The sequence below is a fragment of the Salvia hispanica genome, chromosome 1 (assembly GCF_023119035.1).
Source record: "Salvia hispanica cultivar TCC Black 2014 chromosome 1, UniMelb_Shisp_WGS_1.0, whole genome shotgun sequence".
Taxonomy (NCBI): Eukaryota; Viridiplantae; Streptophyta; class Magnoliopsida; order Lamiales; family Lamiaceae; genus Salvia; species Salvia hispanica.
Window position 1 is genome coordinate 22,016,809 of NC_062965.1, and position 17,483 is coordinate 22,034,291.

The following is a 17,483-nucleotide window of genomic DNA, read 5'->3' on the forward strand; positions in this document are numbered from 1 at the left end:
GTTGTTTATCCTAGCTTCGACCACTCCGATCTTGGTGTCATTAACCTTCCTGTCTTGCGCGATTACTTCCAAGATCCTTGTGATCCCTTGTTCATACTTTTCCTCCTTTTTGATTGTATCAACTACTCCTCCCCTACTAACGTTAAATCCTGCAGGGGGTTGCAAGTAATTATTGTTAGAATAAGAAAGGTTAGGATGAGGTCGGTTCCCATTATAATTATTGAAATTACCGCCCCCCTGGGTAGGGCGATAATTATTGTTGTAATTTCTATTGGGGCCGCCTCCTTGCATGTAGTTGATTTCTTCCACTATCGGGGTAGGAGTTTCAGGCTTCGAGATTACTATAATGGAGGTTGGAGGAATTGGGTCCTCCTTCCTTGATGAATCCATTTGGTCCACCCTAACTCGAAGCTCGGCCAATTCCTTTGCAAAGGAGCTTTCCTCGGTTTCTTCGACTGCAGCTATCCTTTTTAGGCTATGCCTTTCTTTCGACCACCCCCTGCTGTTGGTGGCGAATTCCTCTATCACCGCCATGGCTTCCTCACCTGACTTTCTTAAGAACCCTCCATTTGCACCTGAATCAAGCATAGCACAAATTTTCTCGTTAAACCCATTATAGAGAATTCCTACCTGGTGGTCCACGGTGAAACCATGGTTAGGGCACTTTCGGAGAAGGGCTTTGAAACGAGCAAACGCCTCATAGAGGGGTTCGTCATGGCCTTGGATGAATTGGAAGATCTCGCTTTTGAGCTTCAAAATTGTGCCTGGCGGATAATACTTGTCGAGGAAGGCAGCTACAATGTCCTACCATGTGGAGACCTTTTCTATGGGCATACATTCAAACCACTCTTTAGCAGAATCAGTTAATGAAAAGGGAAAGAGTCTTACCCTTATGGCGTCGTCGTCGACACCGTCCAATTTGAGAGTGTTTGCGATCTCCACAAATTTGGAGAGATGGCGGTTCGCGTCCTCTGTGGCCCTACCTGCAAAAGGAGTTTGCTCAACCCTTTGAATAAGGGGCATGCGTAACTCGAAATTATTAGCGTCAATACGAGGTCCTTCGGGAAAGGTAATCATATTCCCATGATTGAACATGTTCATCACGGGTTGTATCTCCTGATTCTTCTTTTCCAAGGCCTCTCGGGCCGCCCTTTCCGCATCTCTCTCATCCATCAGTAGCTTCACCATTTCCTGTAGTTTCTCGATGTCTGTTCGGTCACCCATTATTCCTGATCCTTTTTCACTTCTTATTTTCCTACGAGTTCTCTCAAGTTCTAAATCGAGCGGTTCTAGGCTGTCCTTCCCAGAGCGCGTTCGCATACAAAACCTGCAAGAACCAAAAACAAAAACGAAATAAAACTAAAATTAAAAACTGAAAGAGATTAAAGCCCAAAGTAGCAAAATTATCCGTTTGAAGATATCACTCCAAAGTGAATTGTCTTCCCCGGCAACGACGCCAAAAACTTGATGCACTTTTTATTAGCACTAAATAAACCTGCAAGTATACAGAGTATATATAGTATAGCTAAAGGCCAGTACCGGATATCGAACACGGGGAAGACAAACACAAAGTGTATATCCTCTACTGAGACTCAATTACTATTTGGAAAAACATTTGGTTTTTGAAAACTTTTGAAAAACTAAAAGCAAATAAGAGCATAGATCAACTAAAAGCAAATAAATCAAGAGAAAGACAATAGAGATAAGGGAATCCCAGGGATGTGTGTTCACAGTTATGGTTATACAAAATTCCAACTACAATACCCTAGCACAGTTATTACTTTGATAGAACGAGTCACCTAGATTATGCTCATGCGAAATAAACGTTGATTACAAGATTAGGGTTGTCAATCCTAACACGTAATTCCAAAAATCTCCTAAGACCCTTGAAAAGTCCTCATTCTCAATTAACAGTGCCGTTTTAAAGGAAGCTAACTGTAGTGTCTACTAAGTAGACCTAACTCGCTAGAACTCTGTCACAGTTATGAAGCAAGTTATATTAAATCATACACGATTGTGTCACTCAATCATGAAGCATCAAGATTAACTTAGGGAAGAAACAAAGTAAAAACAAAAGGGATACTAAATAGAAAACGGAACTTGTATAATCAAAGTCATTACTAACACATCCCTAGAATCCTATGAGTTTAGTTACACATAATTGAATAAGCTAAAAACATAGATTGAAGGGAAGACAATTTGAACATAAAACTAAAGCAAATAAAACCCGTAGGTTGAATCCTTGTCGTTCTTGATGTTCTTGAAATCTTGCTACAACTCCTTGCACCAGTGAAGTACTCTAAGCCTTGATCTCTATGAAGTATTTTGCAATTAGAAGTTCTTTTTTTTTTTTTTGATGAAGCTTGAGGCCTTATTTATAGGGGAAAGCTATGCCTTGTTGTAGAAGGAAAAAATCTCCAAAATATGGTAAAACTGGGCGCAAATCTAGGGCTTCTCGGATTCGCCGTCTTTCTCCGGTGGGCCGCCGCACCTTGGCCGGCGGTCGCCGCGTTGGAGTCCAGAGAGTCTGTTCCCTCGGCGGCGGACCGCCGCACATCTTCCGGCGGTCGCCGGACGAGACTTCTCTTCCAAGCACATTTTTCGAGGCGGACCGCTGCATTGATCTTCCCGCCGGGCGCCGGCGGTCACCGCACACATCCGCGGCGGTCGGCGGTCGCTGTCCGACTCCAGATTCCCAAACTTGGCGTTTTGGCTCCTTTTTTCGGCTCAATTATGCACATTTCTCACAAAACACATCAAAATACCAAAATAGACAAAATATGAAAATAATGGACGTGTAGAGTGACTTTGACATAAAAAACGGACCAAATAATGACCTTAAAACAGTGCAAAATCCGAGCGTATCACTAAGGAATCGAGGTGGGCTTTATTCACTAAGATCTTTTATTACCAAAATATTGATTATGGTGTTATAAGGGCGGATTAAAATGTTATGTCATACCTGTGATTGTTTTGATTATGCCTAGTTTGTGAGTCCGCTCCATTAGGCTATAGGGCTATAAAAACGAATTCGGGGCTGAGTAAGGCCGCAAACCCTATCAGGCTAGTGTACACAGTTGGGATCGGGAGCCGTCCTTGCTAGTCGGCCGATCTCGTGGGCGAATAGTGTGGCCACACTTTCGTCGCACTATGGAATTGTTGATTGATGAGAAAATGGGAGGTATTGTTTGATTGGCCAATCTATGAAATTATTTTTTGATACTCGATTATATTCTTTTATAAATGCAAACTCGAGTTCACTATGGTAAGGATGGCATATCTATTAAAATGTTTTGGCATGAGTTCACTGAGTATGTTTACTCAGCCCTGCATGTGTTTTCCCTATGTGCAGGTTGAGCAGCGACGAGCGGTTGGCGGTGTTGAGCAAATAAATTGAGTGATAATATGATCGTCTTGAAACATTGAGTGGGGTTGTGTCTTCATACATGACTTCACTTTTCTCTTGGTTGCTTCCGCTGAATATGAAACTTAGTATTGTTGTTTTTGAACTATTTCATTATTGATTAGAATATCGAGATATGATGCGTTTTGGAATTTATCATACCCTTGTCATTTTGAGCATTTATTGTGGTATTCTATCCTTCATTGATTTTCTTGATTAAGCTGTTGTTTTATTGCTTTAATAGTTCATTACTCTGGTCAAATCTCTTTAAATGAAACCCTAGCCTACGCTCTTGTTGCATTTAAGTCCGCCTAGGTAGCAGTCGCCGTATTTATTATACCCTAAAATGTCGGGCTGTTACAATATACTTTAGTCTGATGAGTAGGCTTGATTTTTAGATCGGGCCGAGCCATGTCTTTGAGGTTTCACAAGATTTAGGCACATGGATCCGGCCCAATTTCCTAAATTGATAAATGATGTGGTGGTGTCATGGGGTTTTGGACAAGCCTTTATTTTGGATTGGGTTTAATTGTGGTTTAGTCAGTCTCTATCCATATCTCTGAGTTGGGCCATGCCCACATTTGCTAAAGGAATGATATGAAAGCATTACTTGTATTTTTGATGAAAAATTCCATCATGAACAATCATTTATCCTTTTGTTGATAGTCAAATTTGTTTATGCAGAATTGATCTCTACTGCTCTAATTTGACAATCCTAATCTAGCTGAGCTATTGAGGAACATCACAAATGTGCTATTAGAGAAGTAAGCCTTTCTCTTCTTATGCTTTTTCAACTTGAATGATTGCTGTAGAATAATTTGAATTACTAGGGTTCTGGAATTTGATTTTTAAGTTCACTGCTATCATATGTATGATCCATGATTGCTTCTTTTCATAGACCTATGCGGTTCGACTCTCTTTATTATTCTGGGAAAGAACCGACAAAGAAAACCTAGAATGAAGCTTAATAGTATACTTGAATGATGCATGGTAATCATTGAAAATACCGAAATTTAAAGGGTAAACAAGGAAAGAAACTAAACAGAATCTTGGAGAAGATGTGGTCGTTGAACTTGAAAGTGAGGACTGGCAACGGCCCTTGGGGGCGATGGCGGGAATGATGGAGTAGGCGAGCACACGAGTTCAGCCTCTATCTCTCGGCTCTTTGGGGTAGTCATATATCACTGCACTTATTTAGACCAAGACACAAAGAACACAACATTAACACACAATGTCAATACATACACATGCACAATTAAACTTACCAAACAGAAACTGCTTATGAAGAAAACACTACTGCCTCCTGGCTCGATTCCTGGCTTGCATTCTTGCACGCCGTCTCCTCATGTCTCTGGCAATGAATATGTCTTCAACAACTTCTTCTATTTTGCCAAAATATTTCTCTCTGAAGTTTTGACAAAATAAAAGTAGCCACACATTGATCCCTACACCCACAACGTATCCAAGTGCAGCAGATACGTATTCCCACTCAATCTCCCTCTTCTCTTCAACAGCTTCATGTTTTCACGGTGATAGCTCACTGTCATTGTCATCAGTATGGCTGCAGTTTTTGTTGAGAGGGAAACCACAAAGCCCTGCATTTCCTTCAAAGTCATCATTTGTAAGTGTTTGAAATTGAGGGCCATTTGGGATGACTCCGACCAACTTATTGTAGGACAGATTCAAAAATGAAAGGAATGTAATGCTTGCAAGCTCCACTGGTATCATCCTTGTTATTTGGTTTCCAGAGAGGTCGAGTGATTCGAGATTCCTCAACTGACCAACTGACTTTGGTATGCTTTCGTTGAGGGTATTGAGGGAGAAGTTGAGATGATGAAGCGAGGTAAGATCACCAATTGCATTTGGAATCTCTCCATGGAAATTATTGGAAGGTAAATCAATGGCACCAAAGACTTTCCAAATAACATGAAGCTCTAAATTCATCCCTTTCAGAATTGCACTCCCAAAAGAGTAAAAGTCAGAATTGCACTCCAAGTAGAGAAGTTTAAAGATTCCAGACTTCCATTGAAGTGATTTGAGGATATATCTAGAATTTGGAGAAAAGGCCAACTATTGTGACATCTCACTTCCCCATGGAATCTGTTGGAGTTCAAGATAAGAACAAGCAACGTCGATGACAACATGCATGGGAAAGTGTCGTCGATGTTGTTGTTTCCGACGTCCATGAACTCCAACAACCTTTAATGTAACACCCCACTTTTTCGAACCCTAATTTTCGAGACATAAATTTTTTGCATTAAATGCTTTTAATGCTATGAAGTATGTGGATTAATTGAAGAGTGAATTAATTGCATGATTTCATTGTGACCTAATTGCGATTTGGAGTTGAGATTTATTTGAATGGTCAAATATGTTGAGTATATGGCGTGGCTGTTGAAAAGTCAGAGATGTGGAAAATATGACGTGGCCGTTGATAGGTCAATGTGTTGAGAATATGAGGTGAAAGTAAAAATGGTTGATTTTGTGAAATAATTGTGTGAATACTTTGATGCGGGGTAAAATATATATTGTGGCGAACTATTTCCTAAGGGATGAGTGAGACTAAATAGGGTATTCATAAATACCATATACCTTATATTGGAATCTTCGACCCCTACTATTATTGGAGAAGAAATCCTATGTTTCTTGAATTGAATTATTTGCTTGGGATAATTATCCAAATTAAATCCAAAGTCCAATTATTCTCTAATTCCTCCATGGAATTTTCGAAACCCACCTTATTACATGGAGATTTTCGAAAATCTCCTATTTATGGGAGAAGGAATTATTTTATTATATTGTTTGATCCCTTATTTATTCTCTCCCATGAATAAATTCAAATATCCTAGCATATCTTACCATATCTAAGAAGATCTTGCCATATCCTATTTAAATTAGGAATTTAATTAAATTCCTTGTGGAAGGGGAATAAAAATCGCATATTCCCTATTCTTAGTGGGAGAATTATTATTTTGTTCTGATCCGTGATATTTTATTCTACTCCGTAAAATATCCAAATAAAATCATAGGCTAATTAAATAGCCTAGAATTTGAATACTCCTTATTTTTCTCCCAAAATTAACGCCACTTTCCCCAACCAAATCTTCTTAAATCTTTAATGTATTTAATTAAAGATATTATATCTTGCACTTTATAAATAAGAGTGAAACCATAAACCTAAATAAAAAAATCGCCCCCACTCTCTCTCAAATTCACGCCTCCCACTTCCTCCAATCTTCTTCAACTTGTTTTCTATTTTATTCAAGAACTCTTCATTCTTTACCAAGAATTGAAGTTGGAAACTCAAGAATTGTTGAAGAATCGAGGCTATTACTTTGTTTTACCGCTCGTTCTATCAAGAAAATGTATTTTTATATCAATCTTTTCTCATCTAACCGATTAATCGGTGCTCTTGAACCCTCATGCATATAGATCGAGTGAACAGGGAAAACAAAGTAATGAATGGGATGCAGATGTGTGTGTGTGGATCATGTGTATGTGCATGCCTCGGTGTGCGTGCGTGCGTGTTGTGTGTGTGCATGTGATGTGTGTTGTAAAACACTCATGCGTGACTTGTTTTGATGATAGATCTGGAGTTGTAGTGCGAATAAAAAGTGATATGATAATTATGTCTTGAGTTTGAATGGTGATATTAAAATGAATCGATGGGAAAAAGGGAAACGTTGGGAACATGCATGATTTTTGAATCAATGTTCGAAACTGATTTGTGATGCACATAATTTAAAGGTGATAACTCGCACTCTCAGCGTGATAGCAAGGGGAAGAGAATACTTGTGATCTAAGCCGTCGAGGTGGGCTTTTCTTTTAAAATAAGGACTTCGTCCTAAATCTTTATTGATGAGAATGAGATCTGTGATTATCATGCCTTGATTTGTTTTGTCGTGCCTATCCCTTGTGGCTATGCCACTATTGATTTAATCGAATTCGGATCCTTGTAGAGCCGCAAACTCTACTTGGTTAGTGTACACCAATGTTAGACCACGTGCAAGCGTACGGGTTGGCCGGTCTAGTGACCTGGAATGCGGCCGCGTTCCATGTCATGTAGAATGAGGATATGGTAAACGTCGATGTGAAAAATGGTTGCGCGACCGTGATTTTGGATAAAAGGAATATTTTGGTGCCTCGGGCATTTCTAAAGATAAAATCCCGATGGACACTTGAAAATGGCATGATAACTATTATTTTGATAAAACTGCTTTAGGCATAAGTCCACTGAGTATGTTTATAGTACTCAGCCCTGCATGTGTTTTCCCTATGTGCAGGTTGAGCGGCGACGAGCGGTTGGCGGTGTTGAGCAGGTTAATTGAATAATATGATTTTGAAACTCCGAGTGTAGTTGTGTCTTCATACATGGCTTCACCCTTCTCTTGGATGCTTCTGCTGAAACATGAAACTTATTATCGTTTGTTTGAGTTTGAACTATTTCGTTTTGTTAGAATATTGAGACATGATACATTTTGGATTATCTTAAGACCTTGCCGTTTTTGAATATTAATTGTGATAGCCCTTTTTCATTGAATCTCCTTGTTAAGCGTTTACTTTTATCGTCCTATTTGTTCATTAAATACTTTGGTAAAATCCCTTCAAATGATACCCTAGCCTATGCTCTTTGTTGCGTTTAAGTCCGCCTAGGTAATGATCGCCGTATTTATTATACCCTAGAGGGGTGGGTCGTTACAGTTGGTATCAGAGCCTACGTTCTTTCCGCTCTGGACCCAAGATTCTTATTGAATTAAAGTCTAAAAATGTGTAAATTAATTAAGTGATAATCATTGAAGGCTCAACACCACGACTCGTCTCCGCCCAACCACGAAGAAAGAGGTAACATGTATCTCTTGAATGTTGATTTGAATTATGAAATTGCAATGAATGGAAGTTAATGTGATTTTTGAGTTTTTCTTGGAGTATGAAATGACGAATATACATGAATGTGAAATTGCTACTTTCGACTATGCCAAAAATGATGAATGTTGTTATGCAAGTGAAAATGTGTTAAGACCTCTATGAGTTGAATGAATGAGATTCTATATGATTGTGATTGCTTGATTGTACGATGAACGACATCAATAAGAATGAACATTAGCATGCTGTTATACATAGTTGTAAATCGTGTTGTGAATGGATATTTTGTGATGATATCGAACGTGGAGGCACGAAACGTTAAATGCGAGGCAAGCGACTTATGAGAATGAATTGCAAATTATCGAAACGCGCAAACTTACGAACCATTTTCCTCAAAACTGAAATTCCATTCATGATATGATAGTACCTTCACACCACCATCGTTCGACACATACATATATATATCCATCATACTCTCAGCATCAATTGAAACCGCATACACTATTGATTTTCTTCGACCCTTGTGCTGATGCTGAGATTTCCCTTTTGTAGATGGTCAATCGGTATTACGCACCGATGCGAAACCGTTACGCAAAGAACATGGTTTTCCCCGTAGAAACCTACCAAGAGTTTGAATGGGATGGAAAGTCTTTTCTCCAGACCTACGTCACCGATTTATACGACCATTGGATGGATGCATACGCGTATGGAGGAGCTACCCATCACACGGGGATCTCGAAACTTATCCACAGCCTGCCGTCTCCTTCGAGCGAATGGACTGCCCAAGCTGCGGACCTTTTACGTGGTTTAGTCCGCCCGAGTACGAGCCTCGAGGCGATATGATCGGCCTGTTAGGATTGCTACTTCCAGCCATGGCCGCCACAAGGGATGGACCGCCGCTTAGTCCACCACCGCACAAGTATCCACCAAGTCAAGCCCATCGATGGAGATATCGCCGTGACAAGGAGCCGCATGTTGCTCGCGTTCCTAGGAAGCCGAGGCTTAGGACTCATGCGGCTAACCCTTTGATCATACATGAGAATGTGGAAGAGATGCGTGCGATAACCCCTCCACCCTCACACTCTGGAGAAATGGACGAGGATGAGGAACCCTGCGAGGAAGGGCATGAGTTGGACATGGAAAGTGTTGATGAGGACGAGGACCCCGAAGAGGACATGAACGGAATCGACTAGGATGATAGTCGTGGAATACTTTGTTTTGTTTCCCCATGTTTTTGGATTGATTTGCTTGACTTTCTACCATATGCCTCTTATATTTTTGCTACTCTTTTACCATCTGCATTTGATACTAAGACCTCTTTGAGGCAACATTTTGATTAATATGCCATGGGGAGATTTTTCCATCTTTTATTATCTTATGATGAAATGGATTTTCATATTGTCTTTCCATACCATTGTGAAATTTTCTATCGCTACTTAATCATACCACTGCATGATGCCATCCTATCGCACAACTGTCTTCCAAATGCCTTATTGCGCCTTATACTTCGCTACTTCGTAGTACAGTTGTCTTCGTGACATCTTCGTACAAATCCCTTTTTGCTAAATGAGCAATGATCCTTTTTCTATCATATGATGCAACTGATCCTCGATATGATACCACTTTGATACTGCTCTTTTGTTATCCACCTTTGATATCTTGTGATGCGAGAACATTGTACCATTTAATTTTGATACGATTGACCCATGAACCTTGTTTATCAATTATGCCACATGACTGTTGCTAGATCTTGTTAATAACTCGTGTAATGCTAAATCAGAATGCCGCCAAGACGCAACCGAGAACCAACTCCTCAAACGGAGGATGAGGACAGCGTGTCACAACCCATTCCCCCGCCTCCGCCTCCCCCACCCCCGGTCAATCGGGAAATCGTGAAGCTATTCTTAGAGCAGAAACCACATATGTTTGAAGGACTGGGAGAACCGGCCAAGGCCGAATCATGGATACGCGCCCTAGAACGCATCTTCGCTATTTTGGGATGCAATGATCGAGAACGAATGACTTGTGTGACCCACCAACTAACTGAGGCAGCTGACTTTAGGTGGGATACTAGAATGAAGACCATGCCACGAGACCAAGTAGAAGCGATGACATGGGAAGGTTTTATGACTTAAATATACGACAAGTACGTACCAAAGAGCTACCGAAAGGCAAAGGCATCTGAGTTCCACAATCTGACCCAAGGACATATGACTGTGACCGAGTACGACCGAGCACTCAATAGCATGACCCGGTACACCCCTGATCAAGTCGATACTGACGAGAAGCTGTCTGACAAGTTCCATGAGGGACTAAGGCACGAGATAAGAATGTCGTTGGCTAGTCGAGGAAGACTCCCCTACTCTGAAGCATTAGCACTGGCACTGGATATTGAGACAGCAATGCCTAAAGAGCTAAGGAGAACACTACATCGTCTTTACCTCCATCACACCACTCCCGAGAGAAAAGGAAGTGGGATGATTCTAGGACTTCATACAACGGAAAACGGTTACAGTCGAATCAGCATCGATCCTGGCACAAAGGAGGGCAACATACGTCTAGCCAGAGAGGAGACTACCGACCCAGGGCATCGCAGTGCAATGTGTGCTCTAAGTTCCATTTCAGAGAATGCCGATATCAGAACGTTATCAAGTGCTTCACCTGTGGAGGAAACGAACATTTCTCTAGAGTGTGTCCAAGTAATAAGATAGGATCGGGATCAAGGCAGAAAAATCAGGGATCCCGCCAGCAATCGAGGGCACCGCAGAATGAATCGAGAGGAAATCGCGACCCACCGTCGCGGCGGCAACAACCTCACCGCCCAAGACTTCCTCCTCAAGCTAGAGCGTACGCGTTGGAACAAAAGAAACCGAAGATTGAGCAAGATGAACGTGAGAAGGGAAACCTGACAGGTATGGGCGAAATCCTCGATACCCCCATTGTTGTGTTGTTTGACACGGGCGCATCGCATTCATTTATATCTGAAATATGTGTGCACACTTTGAGCTTGCCTGTTAGCAAATCTGAACATAGGATGATAGAAATATCTACAACATGCTCGCACGTAGAAATTGTTATGGGAAAACTTAAGATAGCTGCTCACAACCCGCGAGTCATGAAAATAGAGGATATCGATATAATCTTGGGAATGGACTGGATGACTAAGAAATTTGAGACGATTCATTGTAAGGAGAGGCAGATATCTCTACAAGCTCCGGGGAAGGAACCCACCGTATACAATGGAATCTCGATGAACCGGCGAACCTCTATAATTTCCGCGCTTCTGACATACTTGGATTTTACATGGTTTTAGAGGGTGGTTATGTATAAATTTGATCATATTTTGTCTATTATTGGACATGTTTATATCTACTTCTCTATTATGTTGGTATGTTAACCATTTTGTTAAGAATGTGTAGAAAAGACACAACATATGTGGATGTGCAACAGCATTGGTTTGAGACTATATTTACTGGAGATTTTGAAGTCCAATCATCCCCTAATGCATATAAATCTCTTCATCTTCGAAAGAGCTTCGCGTGGGTATCTCGCACACCTTAATCGGAGTTCGGTAGAAGAAGTTATGGCCGTTACAAGAACACTGCGCTGTCCAAAAACTTTCACGCGGCCGGGTGAATTATTACACTATAAATTCACCCGGCCGGGTCAGCGATTCTGCGCGAAAAGGGCCACAAAGTGGTCGAAAATGACCACCCGGCCGGGTAAATTTTGCTCTTTATAATTCCACCCAGCCGGGTACGCTATTTTGGCATATTCTCTTGCCAAAAACGCGATTTTTGATGGGAGATTAAAGGGAAAACGCCTAGGTTTCATAATTCAAGACTTACCGCCTCCAACACGCACACACACCTCCAAGAACACTTTGAGAGAGAGAATTGAAGATTGAAGACTCTAGATCGGAAGATTGAAGACTTCATTCCTAGATTCATTCCAAAGGAGTTCTTAATATCCATCTCTTATGTCTTTCATTGAATTCTTTGTTTCAAACATGGTTTATATGAAGAACATGAGTAGCTAAACACCTTTTTGTAGAATTCTTGGTGAAGATGCACTGATTTCATAGTTTTTATTCAATTGTTTTTGTTATTGTCTTGCTCTTGTAGTTATTTGATTATTCTTGGGTTGATTCCTTTCAATTGCTTGATCACCACTTGATTGTGTAGGATTAATTAGATTTATCAGGAGATGAAATAATTAATCTGGAAATAAGAATAATTCACACCTTAATGCAATAAAACTCGGGAGAGTTGAGGTTTTGAGTGAGGTCTTTGACCTAATCGAGGTTTTGGGAGTTAGGGGTTTTAGGATTAGAAGGGGACTTCAATCCTAGCACCTAATCTGCAGGTTTCTCACCTCGGGAGGGGGTTTAATCTATAATTGTGGTCGGCTTAGTAATTCTAGAGACACCAAAAGATAAGGAAATTTGATTGGATAAGAGCTTGAAATTGTGCATCGGATCTTTGAATTCTACATTTTTCTCCATATTATCTTTTCACTCCGTGTTTATTTGCTTTTACTTGTTTATTTGCTTACTATATGCTTTTATTAGTGTTAGAAAAAAACCAAACTTTTCTTGATTCTCTAGATAGTAATCAACATTTATTTGTGGTAGTTAAGTTGATACAAATTTGTCTCTGTGGGATACGATACTCTTGTTTGCTAATTGCTACACTAGCCCCGTACACTTGCGGGTATCACTTGTGTTAAAATAAGTCGAGTCAAGTTTTTGGCGCCGTTGCCGGGGACTATTTTATAAACATGAAAACATTACTACGTACTTTAAAATAATGTTGCATAAAATCTTGTGTTCGTTTTTAGAAATCGGTCATATTCGATTGGAATGAGGGAGTAATAGATGATGAAGATGTAAATAAATAATAGTAATGCTTTTATATTCAAGTTTGATACTCGTTATTCTCGAAGGAGGAGGGTGAGATACAGAATTGTTATAAAAGTATAAGGAGAAATGCATAAATTTGAAACTTAATGACACTATATATATCACACTCACACACTCCATTTCTCTTCTATCCTTCAACATTTCTTGCTTTGATATCGATTTCAGTGTCAAGCAAGTATCCTTACCACACACCACGCTCTCCCATTTCTTGAGCCTCTTGGCCAAAATCCACACCCCAATTTGAGTAAAAAATCTCCCAAAAACCCAAATCCAAAATCCCTTTCTACATTTCATTTCTCCTCCGTGTAATAATCCCTGAAAGCCATTCTCAAATCTTGCTCTCTTTTCCATTAAAAATTCCAATTTTTTTTTTCTTGGTTTGTGCCTTTTTAGTGCACTTTTCTATACTCGTTATTTTCGAGGGAGGAGGGTGAGATATAAAATTGTTACAAAGTACAAGGGGAAATACATAAATTTGAAACTTATGAAAACACTATATATATAACATTTACAATTAGTATCAGCTCATCTACACACACTCACACACTCCATTTCTCTTCCATCCTTCAATTTTTCTTGCTCTCTTTTCCATTAAAAAACCCAACTTTTCTTTTCCTGTTTTGTGTGCAATTTTAGTGCATTTAAGTGTTAAAAGGGGTTTCTTGCCACCAATTTCGTGCTTGTTGTTTGTGGGTTTGGTGTAACTTTGTAAAAAATATAATTTTGGGGATGGAAACGGGGCAAGAGATTATTGTGGCGGCGGCGGCGCCGGTGGTGGCAATGGGGGCTCCTCCGCCGACTTCTTTGGCACTTGGGTTTAGGTTTCATCCAACAGACGAGGAGTTGGTGAGGTATTATTTGAGGAGGAAAGTTTGTGGGATGCCTTTCAGGTTTGAAGATATTAGTGAAATTGATGTCTACAAATCTGAGCCATGGGAGCTTGATGGTATGAAAAGATTCAATTTTTATTTTTTTAAAATAATTGTTGTTGATTCATGCTTTGTTTGAGGTAAAGTTGCAGTCTTTGAAGATTCCTGTTTTTTTTTTTTTGTTTGTTTTTAGGTTGTTATTTTAGTTACAAGTTTAGATGAAGAAATTGTTAGGTGCAAACCTATCCCACATCGGATGAGTGAGGGAAGTTGGATTAGTTTATAAGTGCTATCTATCCCTAATTAGTTTGAGGCATTGGTTCCACCCAAAGCGGACAATATCAAACTAATGTGCAGTCGATGATCCTAACAACCGGTATCAGAGCCAAGGTGGCTTTGGGTCGGGCCCTGTGTGACCAAAGGGTCGGGCCTGGATGACCCATGATCGAATGGGGCCCTGGATGACTCTAGTTTGAGTCGGGCCCGTAATGTCTCGATGTATCGACTATGTGTTCCCGATGTGGTCTCGGTTTGAGGGGCGGTTTGTTAGATGCAAACCTATCCCACATCGGATGAGTGAGGGAAGTTGGATTAGTTTATAAGTGTTATCCATCCCTAGTTTGAGGCCTTTTGGGGTGACCCAAAAACAAATCCGTGCGGACTTGGCTCCACCCAAAGCGGACAATATCAAACTAATGTGCAGTCAATGATCCTAACAGAGATGAAGTTGTGAATGAGTGTTGTTTATGTGTATGAGTTTGAACTTATGAATTAGTTCGTGTGCGCGTGCATGGTGCGTTATACACATTCGTCGATTTCTAACTAGCTTTTGCATCTTAATGATAATCTTGTTGTCTAAATAGAGCATTCGTTGCTGAAGACGAGAGATCTGGAGTGGTACTTCTTTAGCCCTGTGGATAAGAAGTACGGCACTGGATCCCGGCTCAATCACGCCACTGGGCTAGGGTACTGGAAGGAGACCGGGAAGGACCGCCCAGTGAAGCATAAGAACGAGTCCATTGGAATGAAGAAAGCGCTCGTATTCCACAGCATACGCGCCCATGATGGAAAGAGGACTGATTGGGTGATGCATGAGTACCGGCTGTGCGACACGTAACTGGGAAACGCCGGCGTTCTACAGGTGTGTATCGATTCCCAATGATCTTATGCTAACTTTAAAAATAATGAAATTCATGTCTTTGTTTCGTCAACTAGGATGCATTTGTTATCTGTAAAATCATCCACAAGAGTGGCGCCGGACAACCTAATGGGGACCGATATGCCCCGTTTATCGAAGAGGAATGGGATGAGGACGCCCCGCTTGTGGTCCCCGGGGAAGTCGCGGAAGATGACGTGGCATATGGCGATAAAGTGCGCAGAGATTGCACAAACACCGAACAGGTCTTGTGCATGTTTTGTTCATTTTGGTGCAAGACTTTCTTTTGAGGTTTAGATTGTTGATTCATTGCATCGAAATTTATGTTTTCGAGTAACGAAAATAGATAGAAACAAAAATTAGACGCGGTTAAAAGCACGTTTATCGTGTGAAATCGAGTTTTTTTAGCATCATGTACTTACTGTTTTCCTAACAATCTCTCTTAAAATGCGTTGCAGGATGTACAGCCTCTCGTTGCCCCAGCCGATCCCCCCTGTGTCCCTCTCCTGTCGAAGAGGGATAGGCCGGAGCCCCGCTTGCTGGACAATGGCAAGAGAACGAAGCACGATGATCCAAACTGCAGCATCGCCAACGGATTTGAGGACTCCAACTCGACAATGATGATGACGAAAACCAACTCCCCGCCTGTAGAGATCCCCCTTCTATAGACCCTAGGCGCGAAAGACAACCTCCCGGGCAGCACACCCACGTTTAACTCGGCGGAACTGGAAAAATCCGTCCCTCCCAGCTACCTAAAGTTCATCGGCAACTTGGAGAAAGAGATCATCGACATCTCGATGGACAGGGAGAGGCTGAAGATTGAATTGATGAGAGCGCAAGCTATGATCGACATTCTTCAATCTCGGGTTGAAAACGCAGAGCGTGAAAGACGTGAATAGGAGAAGGCGCGCCGTCATGATTTAGGGCTTTAACAATATTTACTGTACGATTTTTATCACTTCTATTTTCAGAATTATTTGAAATCAAATACATACTCCCTCCAATGACGGATCCAGAAACTGAAACTCGTGGGGTCGAAATAATGAATAATTATAATTTATATATAATACTTATTTTTAATAATTATGTAGAGAAATATTACTCCCTTCATCCATAATTTGAAATTTCCATCTCACTTTTAAATACTTAGTTTTACAATGAAATGTGAATGATTGTATATTTAGGGAATGTGATTTCTACTTAAACTTTTAGTTTTAATAATAGTAAAATGAGACTTTTAATTACTAGGTATACCGGGAGTAGTAAAATGCACATTATTATCGGATGGAGTTAAGTTATATATCTTCTGACTTAAATATGTATTTCTAAATGTCTTTATTTAAAAATTTATTTATGTATTTCTAAATGTCTTTATTTAAAAATTTATGGATAAGTATTTAATGGTTTATCATAAGTTAGAAGAAAAAATAATTAAATAGAATGCAATGGAATTATTGTTCATACAAGAAAATTATAAACATAACTGTCCTTAATAAATCTGTAATTTTCATTAGATTTATGAAAAAGTGTGCTCATTAAAGCCCACATAATTATAAAGAATTAAGTTTCTTCTTCCTCGGTGAAAAATCTGAATTCGGCTCTACCTTTCTGATTCCCCCTCTCCATCTCTCTCCTCCATTCTTCCCATTGATTATCCCTCTCTCCTTTAATTTTCCAGCAAAGCTCGAATAAATGAGTCGGATCTCCACTGCGTGAGGTCAAGGTGGAGTTTCGTGGGGTCGGGAGGTGAAGTTTCGTGGAGTCAGTGAATGAAGTTTCTGGCGGCGCTCGTCAGACCATGGCATGGGTCTGTCACTGCCGTCCATCCGCCATTAGGAGTTCCATTTCTTGACGGAACGGAATTTAAGAAATGTTAAGAAAAATGGATGAAAAAATTAATGGAATAAGAGTCTCACTTGTATATAATAGTTTTAAATGACATGTGAGTAATGAGTTAGTGGAAGGTATGACCCTATTATTATTTATGGTAAAAGTGAACCGGGACACCTATTCACGGACGGACTAAAATGGAAAAACGGGATTCTTATTCATGGACGGATGGAGTATTAATTTTGAGCATATTTAATTTATACTCCCTCCGTCCCCGATTAAGAGTCACACTTTTCCATTTTGGTCTGTCCCCAATTAAGAGTCATACTTCATTTTTACCATAAATATTAAGTAGGTCTCATATTCCACCAACTCAATTCACTCGCATTTTATTATAAAACCAATATAAAAAAATGGGTCCCACATTCCACTAACTTTTTC

The 17,483-nt window shown here is 40.3% G+C and overlaps 1 non-coding gene and 1 pseudogene across 1 annotated transcript; both read left to right on the forward strand.

The window, feature by feature from the left end:
* Positions 1–646: 646 nt before the first annotated feature.
* LOC125202873 lies at positions 647–753 on the forward strand. The gene has a single exon (XR_007173210.1). It is a non-coding gene; the product is annotated as a small nucleolar RNA R71 (small nucleolar RNA).
* A 13,163-nt stretch (positions 754–13,916) lies between these two features.
* On the forward strand, positions 13,917–16,111 carry LOC125190197 (annotated as a pseudogene).
* Positions 16,112–17,483: the final 1,372 nt, after the last annotated feature.